The 15,482-nt window shown below is 45.1% G+C and overlaps 21 non-coding genes across 21 annotated transcripts; all 21 read left to right on the plus strand.

The window, feature by feature from the left end:
- Positions 1 to 1,414: 1,414 nt before the first annotated feature.
- On the plus strand, positions 1,415 to 1,486 carry TRNAA-UGC (transfer RNA alanine (anticodon UGC)). Its single transcript has one exon. It is a non-coding gene; the product is annotated as a tRNA-Ala (tRNA).
- A 230-nt stretch (positions 1,487 to 1,716) lies between these two features.
- Positions 1,717 to 1,788, plus strand: TRNAA-CGC (transfer RNA alanine (anticodon CGC)). The gene has a single exon. It is a non-coding gene; the product is annotated as a tRNA-Ala (tRNA).
- Positions 1,789 to 1,939: 151 nt separating this feature from the next.
- Positions 1,940 to 2,011, plus strand: TRNAA-UGC (transfer RNA alanine (anticodon UGC)). The gene has a single exon. It is a non-coding gene; the product is annotated as a tRNA-Ala (tRNA).
- Positions 2,012 to 3,575: 1,564 nt separating this feature from the next.
- Positions 3,576 to 3,647, plus strand: TRNAA-UGC (transfer RNA alanine (anticodon UGC)). Its single transcript has one exon. It is a non-coding gene; the product is annotated as a tRNA-Ala (tRNA).
- Positions 3,648 to 3,877: 230 nt separating this feature from the next.
- Positions 3,878 to 3,949, plus strand: TRNAA-CGC (transfer RNA alanine (anticodon CGC)). Its single transcript has one exon. It is a non-coding gene; the product is annotated as a tRNA-Ala (tRNA).
- A 151-nt stretch (positions 3,950 to 4,100) lies between these two features.
- On the plus strand, positions 4,101 to 4,172 carry TRNAA-UGC (transfer RNA alanine (anticodon UGC)). Its single transcript has one exon. It is a non-coding gene; the product is annotated as a tRNA-Ala (tRNA).
- Positions 4,173 to 5,732: 1,560 nt separating this feature from the next.
- Positions 5,733 to 5,804, plus strand: TRNAA-UGC (transfer RNA alanine (anticodon UGC)). The gene has a single exon. It is a non-coding gene; the product is annotated as a tRNA-Ala (tRNA).
- A 230-nt stretch (positions 5,805 to 6,034) lies between these two features.
- Positions 6,035 to 6,106, plus strand: TRNAA-CGC (transfer RNA alanine (anticodon CGC)). The gene has a single exon. It is a non-coding gene; the product is annotated as a tRNA-Ala (tRNA).
- A 151-nt stretch (positions 6,107 to 6,257) lies between these two features.
- On the plus strand, positions 6,258 to 6,329 carry TRNAA-UGC (transfer RNA alanine (anticodon UGC)). Its single transcript has one exon. It is a non-coding gene; the product is annotated as a tRNA-Ala (tRNA).
- Positions 6,330 to 7,881: 1,552 nt separating this feature from the next.
- Positions 7,882 to 7,953, plus strand: TRNAA-UGC (transfer RNA alanine (anticodon UGC)). The gene has a single exon. It is a non-coding gene; the product is annotated as a tRNA-Ala (tRNA).
- A 230-nt stretch (positions 7,954 to 8,183) lies between these two features.
- TRNAA-CGC (transfer RNA alanine (anticodon CGC)) lies at positions 8,184 to 8,255 on the plus strand. The gene has a single exon. It is a non-coding gene; the product is annotated as a tRNA-Ala (tRNA).
- Positions 8,256 to 8,407: 152 nt separating this feature from the next.
- TRNAA-UGC (transfer RNA alanine (anticodon UGC)) lies at positions 8,408 to 8,479 on the plus strand. The gene has a single exon. It is a non-coding gene; the product is annotated as a tRNA-Ala (tRNA).
- A 479-nt stretch (positions 8,480 to 8,958) lies between these two features.
- On the plus strand, positions 8,959 to 9,030 carry TRNAA-CGC (transfer RNA alanine (anticodon CGC)). The gene has a single exon. It is a non-coding gene; the product is annotated as a tRNA-Ala (tRNA).
- Positions 9,031 to 9,207: 177 nt separating this feature from the next.
- On the plus strand, positions 9,208 to 9,279 carry TRNAA-UGC (transfer RNA alanine (anticodon UGC)). Its single transcript has one exon. It is a non-coding gene; the product is annotated as a tRNA-Ala (tRNA).
- Positions 9,280 to 10,828: 1,549 nt separating this feature from the next.
- TRNAA-UGC (transfer RNA alanine (anticodon UGC)) lies at positions 10,829 to 10,900 on the plus strand. Its single transcript has one exon. It is a non-coding gene; the product is annotated as a tRNA-Ala (tRNA).
- A 230-nt stretch (positions 10,901 to 11,130) lies between these two features.
- TRNAA-CGC (transfer RNA alanine (anticodon CGC)) lies at positions 11,131 to 11,202 on the plus strand. Its single transcript has one exon. It is a non-coding gene; the product is annotated as a tRNA-Ala (tRNA).
- Positions 11,203 to 11,353: 151 nt separating this feature from the next.
- Positions 11,354 to 11,425, plus strand: TRNAA-UGC (transfer RNA alanine (anticodon UGC)). The gene has a single exon. It is a non-coding gene; the product is annotated as a tRNA-Ala (tRNA).
- Positions 11,426 to 13,038: 1,613 nt separating this feature from the next.
- TRNAA-UGC (transfer RNA alanine (anticodon UGC)) lies at positions 13,039 to 13,110 on the plus strand. Its single transcript has one exon. It is a non-coding gene; the product is annotated as a tRNA-Ala (tRNA).
- Positions 13,111 to 13,340: 230 nt separating this feature from the next.
- TRNAA-CGC (transfer RNA alanine (anticodon CGC)) lies at positions 13,341 to 13,412 on the plus strand. Its single transcript has one exon. It is a non-coding gene; the product is annotated as a tRNA-Ala (tRNA).
- Positions 13,413 to 13,563: 151 nt separating this feature from the next.
- TRNAA-UGC (transfer RNA alanine (anticodon UGC)) lies at positions 13,564 to 13,635 on the plus strand. The gene has a single exon. It is a non-coding gene; the product is annotated as a tRNA-Ala (tRNA).
- A 1,562-nt stretch (positions 13,636 to 15,197) lies between these two features.
- Positions 15,198 to 15,269, plus strand: TRNAA-UGC (transfer RNA alanine (anticodon UGC)). The gene has a single exon. It is a non-coding gene; the product is annotated as a tRNA-Ala (tRNA).
- The last annotated feature ends 213 nt before the right edge of the window (positions 15,270 to 15,482 follow it).

The raw sequence follows: 15,482 nt of genomic DNA on the forward strand, positions 1-15,482 counted from the left end.
GCAAGCACAAGCACAAGCACAAGCACAAGCACAAGATGGGGATGTAGCTCAGTGGTAGAGCGCATGCTTTGCATGTGTGAAGCCCCATGTTCATTTCCCAGCATCTCCAGCCTTCGCCGTAAACAGATATCAGTTGGGGTGATTGCAACTAGTTTCAAAACCCTGCCCACAGCTTTGCTGGGTACTGTCAAAATGGGTGGCAGTAGCAAGGAAGGCTTTTCTTAGAAGCATGCTAATGAACTTGTAGTTGACATTGGCTGTCTGTTTAAGGGTATGTCCAGTTTTGTTAGAAAATAAGTAAAAGTAATATTGTATATACAATTGTAACACAAGCCATATTGTCACTTATTTAAAAAAAAAGATCTTTCCTTTTCAATTGGCAGCGCTGTCATTTTCTGTAAAATTCAATGCAATATGGCAACCTAGAGGCGTTCCGTACACAATTGGTGTACAGAACGGCCCCCAGAGATTTCACTTCCTGTTTGTGTGATTGGCTCACTGATTTTCCCAGAAGTCTTGCCTTAGATACAAGTCAGATTTTAGGCATCCTCTGCAAGAAAAAATGTCAGATTTGGTGAGATGCTCCTAAATGGTTAAGTACTTCTCAAGGACTGCAGGTCCTGTTATTCTTCTCACTAGAGCCCTGCAAGTGCATCAGCTGCTCAAAAGTGAAGAATAAAAAAATCACTCCCATTTCAAATCAGTCCTGCACAAGACATGATCTAACAAAAAGCTATTCATTCAGAGAAGAAACAGGTAGGACTCTGCAACAAAACGTGTTAAAATTCTTGCAATGTCCATTGATCACCCAGAGGGGATTGGTTTTTTTTCCTCAATAAAAGAGGAGTCCTCCCTGCATAAGTTCTGCCCTGAAGATGTAGTTTAATGGTGTCATTTGTTGAACTGTACGCATAGGCTATAGTAGAGGAAATCTTCACATTCCTGTGTCAGCGGTTTCTTATTGTGTTGACACGTGAGGCTATTAGGCATGGCTTTGCATGGGTTAATGCATGACCTCTATCTGCAGTCTGAGACCTGACACCTCCTGAGAAGAAACTTCATTTCGAAAAAGTCCTGCCTCTCTCAGACTAGTGCTCATGCAGGTGAGAGTCACACAGTAATTAGATGTGACACAGACACAAAGAGAGGTCACTTATGCAGCTGGGAGATGATGTGTTGTCAGCTAACTGACAAACACAATTCGGACATAAATGTTTTTTTTTTTGGCTCTTGAAGGCTGAAAGTCCTTCCTGGAAGAAAAAAAATGAAAGCGTGGTTGGTTTTGGGAAGTGAAGGAGGCCCTGAGTACTGGTAGTGGAACACAGATGTGATGGCCAGGTGCCGGGTTAAAGGATGCAACATCGTTTAGAGCTTTTTGAGGGGCGAAAAAGGCACAGGCGCTACCACATGGTAAGGGGATGTAGCTCAGTGGTAGAGCGCACGCTTTGCATGTGCGAGGTCCCGGGTTCAATCCCCGGCATCTCCATTTACCGTACGCCAAGGGAAACGGCCACCGCTCATCTGCTGCAACCCAGGCATGTGAACACACATGGGAAACATTTGGCAAAAACAACCCTTACATAAACATGCCTGGCCGCACCCTCCAAAGTCATTAGCATGTAAGGGTGGAGGAGACAACCAGGAATTCTTCCCTTTGTTCCTCTCTATCTGCATTTTCAACTCACAAGGATCAAAGGTCTGCTCCTGAGTAGTAAGGGGGATGTAGCTCAGTGGTAGAGCGCACGCTTCGCATGTGTGAGGTCCCGCGTTCAACCCCCGGCATCTCCATTCTTTATCTTAAAACCGAGTCTAGTTACCATGTAGCGCATGCTGAGTGGCCTAACTATCCCCACAAAGTGCAAAATACTGCTGAGAACTTTACTCTAAAGTCAAACTTCACACCCCCCAAAAAAAAGGCACAGACTAAGGCAAACAAGATGGGGATGTAGCTCAGTGGTAGAGCGCACGCTTTGCATGTGTGAGGTCCCGGGTTCAATCCCCAGCATCTCCATTCTTTATCTTAAAGCCGAGTCTAGTATCTATGCAGCGCATGCTGACTTGACTAATTATCCCCACAAAGTGCAAAATCCTGCTGAGAACTTTTCTCTAAAGTCAAACTTTCTCTCCCCCCCCCCCCCCCAAAAAAAAAAAAAGGCACAGAAGGGCAAGCACAAGCACAAGCACAAGATGGGGATGTAGCTCAGTGGTAGAGCGCATGCTTTGCATGTGTGAAGCCCCATGTTCAATTCCCAGCATCTCCAGCCTTCGCCGTAAACAGATATCAGTTGGGGTGATTGCAACTAGTTTCAAAACCCTGCCCACAGCTTTGCTGGGTACTGTCAAAATGGGTGGCAGTAGCAAGGAAGGCTTTTCTTAGAAGCATGCTAATGAACTTGTAGTTGACATTGGCTGTCTGTTTAAGGGTATGTCCAGTTTTGTTAGAAAATAAGTAAAAGTAATATTGTATATACAATTGTAACACAAGCCATATTGTCACTTATTTAAAAAAAAAAGATCTTTCCTTTTCAATTGGCAGCGCTGTCATTTTCTGTAAAATTCAATGCAATATGGCAACCTAGAGGCGTTCCGTACACAATTGGTGTACAGAACGGCCCCCAGAGATTTCACTTCCTGTTTGTGTGATTGGCTCACTGATTTTCCCAGAAGTCTTGCCTTAGATACAAGTCAGATTTTAGGCATCCTCTGCAAGAAAAAATGTCAGATTTGGTGAGATGCTCCTAAATGGTTAAGTACTTCTCAAGGACTGCAGGTCCTGTTATTCTTCTCACTAGAGCCCTGCAAGTGCATCAGCTGCTCAAAAGTGAAGAATAAAAAAATCACTCCCATTTCAAATCAGTCCTGCACAAGACATGATCTAACAAAAAGCTATTCATTCAGAGAAGAAACAGGTAGGACTCTGCAACAAAACGTGTTAAAATTCTTGCAATGTCCATTGATCACCCAGAGGGGATTGGTTTTTTTTCCTCAATAAAAGAGGAGTCCTCCCTGCATAAGTTCTGCCCTGAAGATGTAGTTTAATGGTGTCATTTGTTGAACTGTACGCATAGGCTATAGTAGAGGAAATCTTCACATTCCTGTGTCAGCGGTTTCTTATTGTGTTGACACGTGAGGCTATTAGGCATGGCTTTGCATGGGTTAATGCATGACCTCTATCTGCAGTCTGAGAAGCTGAGACCTGACACCTCCTGAGAAGAAACTTCATTTCGAAAAAGTCCTGCCTCTCTCAGACTAGTGCTCATGCAGGTGAGAGTCACACAGTAATTAGATGTGACACAGACACAAAGAGAGGTCACTTATGCAGCTGGGAGATGATGTGTTGTCAGCTAACTGACAAACACAATTCGGACATAAATGTTTTTTTTTTTGGCTCTTGACGGCTGAAAGTCCTTCCTGGAAGAAAAAAAATGAAAGCGTGGTTGGTTTTGGGAAGTGAAGGAGGCCCTGAGTACTGGTAGTGGAACACAGATGTGAAGGCCAGGTGCCGGGTTAAAGGATGCAACATCGTTTAGAGCTTTTTGGGGGGCGAAAAAGGCACAGGCGCTACCACATGGTAAGGGGATGTAGCTCAGTGGTAGAGCGCACGCTTTGCATGTGCGAGGTCCCGGGTTCAATCCCCGTCATCTCCATTTACCGTACGCCAAGGGAAACGGCCACCCCTCATCTGCTGCAACCCAGGCATGTGCACACACATGGGAAACATTTGGCAAAAACAACCCTTACATAAACATGCCTGGCCGCACCCTCCAAAGTCATTAGCATGTAAGGGTGGAGGAGACAACCAGGAATTCTTCCCTTTGTTCCTCTCTATCTGCATTTTCAACTCACAAGGATCAAAGGTCTGCTCCTGAGTAGTAAGGGGGATGTAGCTCAGTGGTAGAGCGCACGCTTCGCATGTGTGAGGTCCCGGGTTCAACCCCCGGCATCTCCATTCTTTATCTTAAAACCGAGTCTAGTTACCATGTAGCGCATGCTGAGTGGCCTAACTATCCCCACAAAGTGCAAAATACTGCTGAGAACTTTACTCTAAAGTCAAACTTCACACCCCCCAAAAAAAAGGCACAGACTAAGGCAAACAAGATGGGGATGTAGCTCAGTGGTAGAGCGCACGCTTTGCATGTGTGAGGTCCCGGGTTCAATCCCCAGCATCTCCATTCTTTATCTTAAAGCCGAGTCTAGTATCTATGCAGCGCATGCTGACTTGACTAATTATCCCCACAAAGTGCAAAATCCTGCTGAGAACTTTTCTCTAAAGTCAAACTTTCTCCCCCCCCCCCCAAAAAAAAAAAAAAGGCACAGAAGGGCAAGCACAAGCACAAGCACAAGATGGGGATGTAGCTCAGTGGTAGAGCGCATGCTTTGCATGTGTGAAGCCCCATGTTCATTTCCCAGCATCTCCAGCCTTCGCCGTAAACAGATATCAGTTGGGGTGATTGCAACTAGTTTCAAAACCCTGCCCACAGCTTTGCTGGGTACTGTCAAAATGGGTGGCAGTAGCAAGGAAGGCTTTTCTTAGAAGCATGCTAATGAACTTGTAGTTGACATTGGCTGTCTGTTTAAGGGTATGTCCAGTTTTGTTAGAAAATAAGTAAAAGTAATATTGTATATACAATTGTAACACAAGCCATATTGTCACTTATTTAAAAAAAAAGATCTTTCCTTTTCAATTGGCAGCGCTGTCATTTTCTGTAAAATTCAATGCAATATGGCAACCTAGAGGCGTTCCGTACACAATTGGTGTACAGAACGGCCCCCAGAGATTTCACTTCCTGTTTGTGTGATTGGCTCACTGATTTTCCCAGAAGTCTTGCCTTAGATACAAGTCAGATTTTAGGCATCCTCTGCAAGAAAAAATGTCAGATTTGGTGAGATGCTCCTAAATGGTTAAGTACTTCTCAAGGACTGCAGGTCCTGTTATTCTTCTCACTAGAGCCCTGCAAGTGCATCAGCTGCTCAAAAGTGAAGAATAAAAAAATCACTCCCATTTCAAATCAGTCCTGCACAAGACATGATCTAACAAAAAGCTATTCATTCAGAGAAGAACACAGGTAGGACTCTGCAACAAAACGTGTTAAAATTCTTGCAATGTCCATTGATCACCCAGAGGGGATTGGTTTTTTTTCCTCAATAAAAGAGGAGTCCTCCCTGCATAAGTTCTGCCCTGAAGATGTAGTTTAATGGTGTCATTTGTTGAACTGTACGCATAGGCTATAGTAGAGGAAATCTTCACATTCCTGTGTCAGCGGTTTCTTATTGTGTTGACACGTGAGGCTATTAGGCATGGCTTTGCATGGGTTAATGCATGACCTCTATCTGCAGTCTGAGAAGCTGAGACCTGACACCTCCTGAGAAGAAACTTCATTTCGAAAAAGTCCTGCCTCTCTCAGACTAGTGCTCATGCAGGTGAGAGTCACACAGTAATTAGATGTGACACAGACACAAAGAGAGGTCACTTATGCAGCTGGGAGATGATGTGTTGTCAGCTAACTGACAAACACAATTCGGACATAAATGTTTTTTTTTTTGGCTCTTGACGGCTGAAAGTCCTTCCTGGAAGAAAAAAAATGAAAGCGTGGTTGGTTTTGGGAAGTGAAGGAGGCCCTGAGTACTGGTAGTGGAACACAGATGTGAAGGCCAGGTGCCGGGTTAAAGGATGCAACATCGTTTAGAGCTTTTTGGGGGGCGAATAAGGCACAGGCGCTACCACATGGTAAGGGGATGTAGCTCAGTGGTAGAGCGCACGCTTTGCATGTGCGAGGTCCCGGGTTCAATCCCCGGCATCTCCATTTACCGTACGCCAAGGGAAACGGCCACCCCTCATCTGCTGCAACCCAGGCATGTGCACACACATGGGAAACATTTGGCAAAAACAACCCTTACATAAACATGCCTGGCCGCACCCTCCAAAGTCATTAGCATGTAAGGGTGGAGGAGACAACCAGGAATTCTTCCCTTTGTTCCTCTCTATCTGCATTTTCAACTCACAAGGATCAAAGGTCTGCTCCTGAGTAGTAAGGGGGATGTAGCTCAGTGGTAGAGCGCACGCTTCGCATGTGTGAGGTCCCGGGTTCAACCCCCGGCATCTCCATTCTTTATCTTAAAACCGAGTCTAGTTACCATGTAGCGCATGCTGAGTGGCCTAACTATCCCCACAAAGTGCAAAATACTGCTGAGAACTTTACTCTAAAGTCAAACTTCACACCCCCCAAAAAAAAGGCACAGACTAAGGCAAACAAGATGGGGATGTAGCTCAGTGGTAGAGCGCACGCTTTGCATGTGTGAGGTCCCGGGTTCAATCCCCAGCATCTCCATTCTTTATCTTAAAGCCGAGTCTAGTATCTATGCAGCGCATGCTGACTTGACTAATTATCCCCACAAAGTGCAAAATCCTGCTGAGAACTTTTCTCTAAAGTCAAACTTTCTCCCCCCCCCCCCCAAAAAAAAAAAAAAGGCACAGAAGGGCAAGCACAAGCACAAGCACAAGATGGGGATGTAGCTCAGTGGTAGAGCGCATGCTTTGCATGTGTGAAGCCCCATGTTCATTTCCCAGCATCTCCAGCCTTCGCCGTAAACAGATATCAGTTGGGGTGATTGCAACTAGTTTCAAAACCCTGCCCACAGCTTTGCTGGGTACTGTCAAAATGGGTGGCAGTAGCAAGGAAGGCTTTTCTTAGAAGCATGCTAATGAACTTGTAGTTGACATTGGCTGTCTGTTTAAGGGTATGTCCAGTTTTGTTAGAAAATAAGTAAAAGTAATATTGTATATACAATTGTAACACAAGCCATATTGTCACTTATTTAAAAAAAAAGATCTTTCCTTTTCAATTGGCAGCGCTGTCATTTTCTGTAAAATTCAATGCAATATGGCAACCTAGAGGCGTTCCGTACACAATTGGTGTACAGAACGGCCCCCAGAGATTTCACTTCCTGTTTGTGTGATTGGCTCACTGATTTTCCCAGAAGTCTTGCCTTAGATACAAGTCAGATTTTAGGCATCCTCTGCAAGAAAAAATGTCAGATTTGGTGAGATGCTCCTAAATGGTTAAGTACTTCTCAAGGACTGCAGGTCCTGTTATTCTTCTCACTAGAGCCCTGCAAGTGCATCAGCTGCTCAAAAGTGAAGAATAAAAAAATCACTCCCATTTCAAATCAGTCCTGCACAAGACATGATCTAACAAAAAGCTATTCATTCAGAGAAGAAACAGGTAGGACTCTGCAACAAAACGTGTTAAAATTCTTGCAATGTCCATTGATCACCCAGAGGGGATTGGTTTTTTTTCCTCAATAAAAGAGGAGTCCTCCCTGCATAAGTTCTGCCCTGAAGATGTAGTTTAATGGTGTCATTTGTTGAACTGTACGCATAGGCTATAGTAGAGGAAATCTTCACATTCCTGTGTCAGCGGTTTCTTATTGTGTTGACACGTGAGGCTATTAGGCATGGCTTTGCATGGGTTAATGCATGACCTCTATCTGCAGTCTGAGACCTGACACCTCCTGAGAAGAAACTTCATTTCGAAAAAGTCCTGCCTCTCTCAGACTAGTGCTCATGCAGGTGAGAGTCACACAGTAATTAGATGTGACACAGACACAAAGAGAGGTCACTTATGCAGCTGGGAGATGATGTGTTGTCAGCTAACTGACAAACACAATTCGGACATAAATGTTTTTTTTTTTGGCTCTTGAAGGCTGAAAGTCCTTCCTGGAAGAAAAAAAATGAAAGCGTGGTTGGTTTTGGGAAGTGAAGGAGGCCCTGAGTACTGGTAGTGGAACACAGATGTGAAGGCCAGGTGCCGGGTTAAAGGATGCAACATCGTTTAGAGCTTTTTGAGGGGCGAAAAAGGCACAGGCGCTACCACATGGTAAGGGGATGTAGCTCAGTGGTAGAGCGCACGCTTTGCATGTGCGAGGTCCCGGGTTCAATCCCCGGCATCTCCATTTACCGTACGCCAAGGGAAACGGCCACCCCTCATCTGCTGCAACCCAGGCATGTGCACACACATGGGAAACATTTGGCAAAAACAACCCTTACATAAACATGCCTGGCCGCACCCTCCAAAGTCATTAGCATGTAAGGGTGGAGGAGACAACCAGGAATTCTTCCCTTTGTTCCTCTCTATCTGCATTTTCAACTCACAAGGATCAAAGGTCTGCTCCTGAGTAGAAAGGGGGATGTAGCTCAGTGGTAGAGCGCACGCTTCGCATGTGTGAGGTCCCGGGTTCAACCCCCGGCATCTCCATTCTTTATCTTAAAACCGAGTCTAGTTACCATGTAGCGCATGCTGAGTGGCCTAACTATCCCCACAAAGTGCAAAATACTGCTGAGAACTTTACTCTAAAGTCAAACTTCACACCCCCCAAAAAAAAAGGCACAGACTAAGGCAAACAAGATGGGGATGTAGCTCAGTGGTAGAGCGCACGCTTTGCATGTGTGAGGTCCCGGGTTCAATCCCCAGCATCTCCATTCTTTATCTTAAAGCCGAGTCTAGTATCTATGCAGCGCATGCTGACTTGACTAATTATCCCCACAAAGTGCAAAATCCTGCTGAGAACTTTTCTCTAAAGTCAAACTTTCTCCCCCCCCCCCAAAAAAAAAAAAAGGCACAGAAGGGCAAGCACAAGCACAAGCACAAGCACAAGCACAAGCACAAGATGGGGATGTAGCTCAGTGGTAGAGCGCATGCTTTGCATGTGTGAAGCCCCATGTTCATTTCCCAGCATCTCCAGCCTTCGCCGTAAACAGATATCAGTTGGGGTGATTGCAACTAGTTTCAAAACCCTGCCCACAGCTTTGCTGGGTACTGTCAAAATGGGTGGCAGTAGCAAGGAAGGCTTTTCTTAGAAGCATGCTAATGAACTTGTAGTTGACATTGGCTGTCTGTTTAAGGGTATGTCCAGTTTTGTTAGAAATCAAGGATCAAAGGTCTGCTCCTGAGTAGAAAGGGGGATGTAGCTCAGTGGTAGAGCGCACGCTTCGCATGTGTGAGGTCCCGGGTTCAACCCCCGGCATCTCCATTCTTTATCTTAAAACCGAGTCTAGTTACCATGTAGCGCATGCTGAGTGGCCTAACTATCCCCACAAAGTGCAAAATACTGCTGAGAACTTTACTCTAAAGTCAAACTTCACACCCCCCAAAAAAAAAAGGCACAGACTAAGGCACAGACTAAGGCACAGACTAAGGCAAACAAGATGGGGATGTAGCTCAGTGGTAGAGCGCACGCTTTGCATGTGTGAGGTCCCGGGTTCAATCCCCAGCATCTCCATTCTTTATCTTAAAGCCGAGTCTAGTATCTATGCAGCGCATGCTGACTTGACTAATTATCCCCACAAAGTGCAAAATCCTGCTGAGAACTTTTCTCTAAAGTCAAACTTTCTCCTCCCCCCCCCCCCCCAAAAAAAAAAAAAAGGCACAGAAGGGCAAGCACAAGCACAAGCACAAGATGGGGATGTAGCTCAGTGGTAGAGCGCATGCTTTGCATGTGTGAAGCCCCATGTTCATTTCCCAGCATCTCCAGCCTTCGCCGTAAACAGATATCAGTTGGGGTGATTGCAACTAGTTTCAAAACCCTGCCCACAGCTTTGCTGGGTACTGTCAAAATGGGTGGCAGTAGCAAGGAAGGCTTTTCTTAGAAGCATGCTAATGAACTTGTTGTTGACATTGGCTGTCTGTTTAAGGGTATGTCCAGTTTTGTTAGAAAATAAGTAAAAGTAATATTGTATATACAATTGTAACACAAGCCATATTGTCACTTATTTAAAAAAAAAGATCTTTCCTTTTCAATTGGCAGCGCTGTCATTTTCTGTAAAATTCAATGCAATATGGCAACCTAGAGGCGTTCCGTACACAATTGGTGTACAGAACGGCCCCCAGAGATTTCACTTCCTGTTTGTGTGATTGGCTCACTGATTTTCCCAGAAGTCTTGCCTTAGATACAAGTCAGATTTTAGGCATCCTCTGCAAGAAAAAATGTCAGATTTGGTGAGATGCTCCTAAATGGTTAAGTACTTCTCAAGGACTGCAGGTCCTGTTATTCTTCTCACTAGAGCCCTGCAAGTGCATCAGCTGCTCAAAAGTGAAGAATAAAAAAATCACTCCCATTTCAAATCAGTCCTGCACAAGACATGATCTAACAAAAAGCTATTCATTCAGAGAAGAAACAGGTAGGACTCTGCAACAAAACGTGTTAAAATTCTTGCAATGTCCATTGATCACCCAGAGGGGATTGGTTTTTTTTCCTCAATAAAAGAGGAGTCCTCCCTGCATAAGTTCTGCCCTGAAGATGTAGTTTAATGGTGTCATTTGTTGAACTGTACGCATAGGCTATAGTAGAGGAAATCTTCACATTCCTGTGTCAGCGGTTTCTTATTGTGTTGACACGTGAGGCTATTAGGCATGGCTTTGCATGGGTTAATCTCTATCTGCAGTGTGAGACCTGACACCTCCTGAGAAGAAACTTCATTTTCGAAAAAGTCCTGCCTCTTTCAGACTAGTGCTCATGCAGGTGAGAGCCACACAGTAATTAGATGTGACACAGACACAAAGAGAGGTCACTTATGCAGCTGGGAGATGATGTGTTGTCAGCTAACTGACAAACACAATTCGGACATAAAAGGGTTTTTTTTGGCTCTTGAAGGCTGAAAGTCCTTCCTGGAAGAAAAAAAATGAAAGCGTGGTTGGTTTTGGGAAGTGAAGGAGGCCCTGAGTACTGGTAGTGGAACACAGATGTGAAGGCCAGGTGCCGGGTTAAAGGATGCAACATCGTTTAGAGCTTTTTGGGGGGCGAAAAAGGCACAGGCGCTACCACAAGGTAAGGGGATGTAGCTCAGTGGTAGAGCGCACGCTTTGCATGTGTGAGGCCCCGGGTTCAATCCCTGGCATCTCCATTTACCGTACACCAAGGGAAACGGCCACCCCTCATCTGCTGCAACCCAGGCATGTGCACACACATGGGAAACATTTGGCAAAAACAACCCTTACATAAACATGCCTGGCCGCACCCTCCAAAGTCATTAGCATGTAAGGGTGGAGGAGACAACCAGGAATTCTTCCCTTTGTTCCTCTCTATCTGCATTTTCAACTCACAAGGATCAAAGGTCTGCTCCTGAGTAGTAAGGGGGATGTAGCTCAGTGGTAGAGCGCACGCTTCGCATGTGTGAGGTCCCGGGTTCAACCCCCGGCATCTCCATTCTTTATCTTAAAACCGAGTCTAGTTACCATGTAGCGCATGCTGAGTGGCCTAACTATCCCCACAAAGTGCAAAATACTGCTGAGAACTTTACTCTAAAGTCAAACTTCACACCCCCCCAAAAAAAGGCACAGACTAAGGCAAACAAGATGGGGATGTAGCTCAGTGGTAGAGCGCACGCTTTGCATGTGTGAGGTCCCGGGTTCAATCCCCAGCATCTCCATTCTTTATCTTAAAGCCGAGTCTAGTATCTATGCAGCGCATGCTGACTTGACTAATTATCCCCACAAAGTGCAAAATCCTGCTGAGAACTTTTCTCTAAAGTCAAACTTTCTCCCCCCCCCCCCAAAAAAAAAAAAAAGGCACAGAAGGGCAAGCACAAGCACAAGCACAAGCACAAGCACAAGCACAAGCACAAGCACAAGCACAAGCACAAGCACAAGATCAAGATGGGGATGTAGCTCAGTGGTAGAGCGCATGCTTTGCATGTGTGAAGCCCCATGTTCATTTCCCAGCATCTCCAGCCTTCGCCGTAAACAGATATCAGTTGGGGTGATTGCAACTAGTTTCAAAACCCTGCCCACAGCTTTGCTGGGTACTGTCAAAATGGGTGGCAGTAGCAAGGAAGGCTTTTCTTAGAAGCATGCTAATGAACTTGTAGTTGACATTGGCTGTCTGTTTAAGGGTATGTCCAGTTTTGTTAGAAAATAAGTAAAAGTAATATTGTATATACAATTGTAACACAAGCCATATTGTCACTTATTTAAAAAAAAAGATCTTTCCTTTTCAATTGGCAGCGCTGTCATTTTCTGTAAAATTCAATGCAATATGGCAACCTAGAGGCGTTCCGTACACAATTGGTGTACAGAACGGCCCCCAGAGATTTCACTTCCTGTTTGTGTGATTGGCTCACTGATTTTCCCAGAAGTCTTGCCTTAGATACAAGTCAGATTTTAGGCATCCTCTGCAAGAAAAAATGTCAGATTTGGTGAGATGCTCCTAAATGGTTAAGTACTTCTCAAGGACTGCAGGTCCTGTTATTCTTCTCACTAGAGCCCTGCAAGTGCATCAGCTGCTCAAAAGTGAAGAATAAAAAAATCACTCCCATTTCAAATCAGTCCTGCACAAGACATGATCTAACAAAAAGCTATTCATTCAGAGAAGAAACAGGTAGGACTCTGCAACAAAACGTGTTAAAATTCTTGCAATGTCCATTGATCACCCAGAGGGGATTGGTTTTTTTTCCTCAATAAAAGAGGAGTCCTCCCTGCATAAGTTCTGCCCTGAAGATGTAGTTTAATGGTGTCATTTGTTGAACTGTACGCATAGGCTATAGTAGAGGAAATCTTCACATTCCTGTGTCAGCGGTTTCTTATTGTGTTGACACGTGAGGCTATTAGGCATGGCTTTGCATGGGTTAATGCATGACCTCTATCTGCAGTCTGAGAAGCTGAGACCTGACACCTCCTGAGAAGAAACTTCATTTCGAAAAAGTCCTGCCTCTCTCAGACTAGTGCTCATGCAGGTGAGAGTCACACAGTAATTAGATGTGACACAGACACAAAGAGAGGTCACTTATGCAGCTGGGAGATGATGTGTTGTCAGCTAACTGACAAACACAATTCGGACATAAATGTTTTTTTTTTTGGCTCTTGACGGCTGAAAGTCCTTCCTGGAAGAAAAAAAATGAAAGCGTGGTTGGTTTTGGGAAGTGAAGGAGGCCCTGAGTACTGGTAGTGGAACACAGATGTGAAGGCCAGGTGCCGGGTTAAAGGATGCAACATCGTTTAGAGCTTTTTGGGGGGCGAAAAAGGCACAGGCGCTACCACATGGTAAGGGGATGTAGCTCAGTGGTAGAGCGCACGCTTTGCATGTGCGAGGTCCCGGGTTCAATCCCCGGCATCTCCATTTACCGTACGCCAAGGGAAACGGCCACCCCTCATCTGCTGCAACCCAGGCATGTGCACACACATGGGAAACATTTGGCAAAAACAACCCTTACATAAACATGCCTGGCCGCACCCTCCAAAGTCATTAGCATGTAAGGGTGGAGGAGACAACCAGGAATTCTTCCCTTTGTTCCTCTCTATCTGCATTTTCAACTCACAAGGATCAAAGGTCTGCTCCTGAGTAGTAAGGGGGATGTAGCTCAGTGGTAGAGCGCACGCTTCGCATGTGTGAGGTCCCGGGTTCAACCCCCGGCATCTCCATTCTTTATCTTAAAACCGAGTCTAGTTACCATGTAGCGCATGCTGAGTGGCCTAACTATCCCCACAAAGTGCAAAATACTGCTGAGAACTTTACTCTAAAGTCAAACTTCACACCCCCCAAAAAAAAGGCACAGAGTAAGGCAAACAAGATGGGGATGTAGCTCAGTGGTAGAGCGCACGCTTTGCATGTGTGAGGTCCCGGGTTCAATCCCCAGCATCTCCATTCTTTATCTTAAAGCCGAGTCTAGTATCTATGCAGCGCATGCTGACTTGACTAATTATCCCCACAAAGTGCAAAATCCTGCTGAGAACTTTTCTCTAAAGTCAAACTTTCTCCCCCCCCCCCCCAAAAAAAAAAAAAAAGGCACAGAAGGGCAAGCACAAGCACAAGCACAAGATGGGGATGTAGCTCAGTGGTAGAGCGCATGCTTTGCATGTGTGAAGCCCCATGTTCATTTCCCAGCATCTCCAGCCTTCGCCGTAAACAGATATCAGTTGGGGTGATTGCAACTAGTTTCAAAACCCTGCCCACAGCTTTGCTGGGTACTGTCAAAATGGGTGGCAGTAGCAAGGAAGGCTTTTCTTAGAAGCATGCTAATGAACTTGTAGTTGACATTGGCTGTCTGTTTAAGGGTATGTCCAGTTTTGTTAGAAAATAAGTAAAAGTAATATTGTATATACAATTGTAACACAAGCCATATTGTCACTTATTTAAAAAAAAAGATCTTTCCTTTTCAATTGGCAGCGCTGTCATTTTCTGTAAAATTCAATGCAATATGGCAACCTAGAGGCGTTCCGTACACAATTGGTGTACAGAACGGCCCCCAGAGATTTCACTTCCTGTTTGTGTGATTGGCTCACTGATTTTCCCAGAAGTCTTGCCTTAGATACAAGTCAGATTTTAGGCATCCTCTGCAAGAAAAAATGTCAGATTTGGTGAGATGCTCCTAAATGGTTAAGTACTTCTCAAGGACTGCAGGTCCTGTTATTCTTCTCACTAGAGCCCTGCAAGTGCATCAGCTGCTCAAAAGTGAAGAATAAAAAAATCACTCCCATTTCAAATCAGTCCTGCACAAGACATGATCTAACAAAAAGCTATTCATTCAGAGAAGAACACAGGTAGGACTCTGCAACAAAACGTGTTAAAATTCTTGCAATGTCCATTGATCACCCAGAGGGGATTGGTTTTTTTTCCTCAATAAAAGAGGAGTCCTCCCTGCATAAGTTCTGCCCTGAAGATGTAGTTTAATGGTGTCATTTGTTGAACTGTACGCATAGGCTATAGTAGAGGAAATCTTCACATTCCTGTGTCAGCGGTTTCTTATTGTGTTGACACTTGAGGCTATTAGGCATGGCTTTGCATGGGTTAATGCATGACCTCTATCTGCAGTCTGAGAAGCTGAGACCTGACACCTCCTGAGAAGAAACTTCATTTCGAAAAAGTCCTGCCTCTCTCAGACTAGTGCTCATGCAGGTGAGAGTCACACAGTAATTAGATGTGACACAGACACAAAGAGAGGTCACTTATGCAGCTGGGAGATGATGTGTTGTCAGCTAACTGACAAACACAATTCGGACATAAATGTTTTTTTTTTTGGCTCTTGACGGCTGAAAGTCCTTCCTGGAAGAAAAAAAATGAAAGCGTGGTTGGTTTTGGGAAGTGAAGGAGGCCCTGAGTACTGGTAGTGGAACACAGATGTGAAGGCCAGGTGCCGGGTTAAAGGATGCAACATCGTTTAGAGCTTTTTGGGGGGCGAAAAAGGCACAGGCGCTACCACATGGTAAGGGGATGTAGCTCAGTGGTAGAGCGCACGCTTTGCATGTGCGAGGTCCCGGGTTCAATCCCCGGCATCTCCATTTACCGTACGCCAAGGGAAACGGCCACCCCTCATCTGCTGCAACCCAGGCATGTGCACACACATGGGAAACATTTGGCAAAAACAACCCTTACATAAACATGCCTGGCCGCACCCTCCAAAGTCATTAGCATGTAAGGGTGGAGGAGACAACCAGGAATTCTTCCCTTTGTTCCTCTCTATCTGCATTTTCAACTCACAAGGATCAAAGGTC

Source organism: Lithobates pipiens, unplaced genomic scaffold (genome assembly GCF_037356315.1).
Source record: "Lithobates pipiens isolate NorthernLeopardFrog02 unplaced genomic scaffold, aLitPip1_a1.2 Scaffold_23, whole genome shotgun sequence".
Taxonomy (NCBI): Eukaryota; Metazoa; Chordata; class Amphibia; order Anura; family Ranidae; genus Lithobates; species Lithobates pipiens.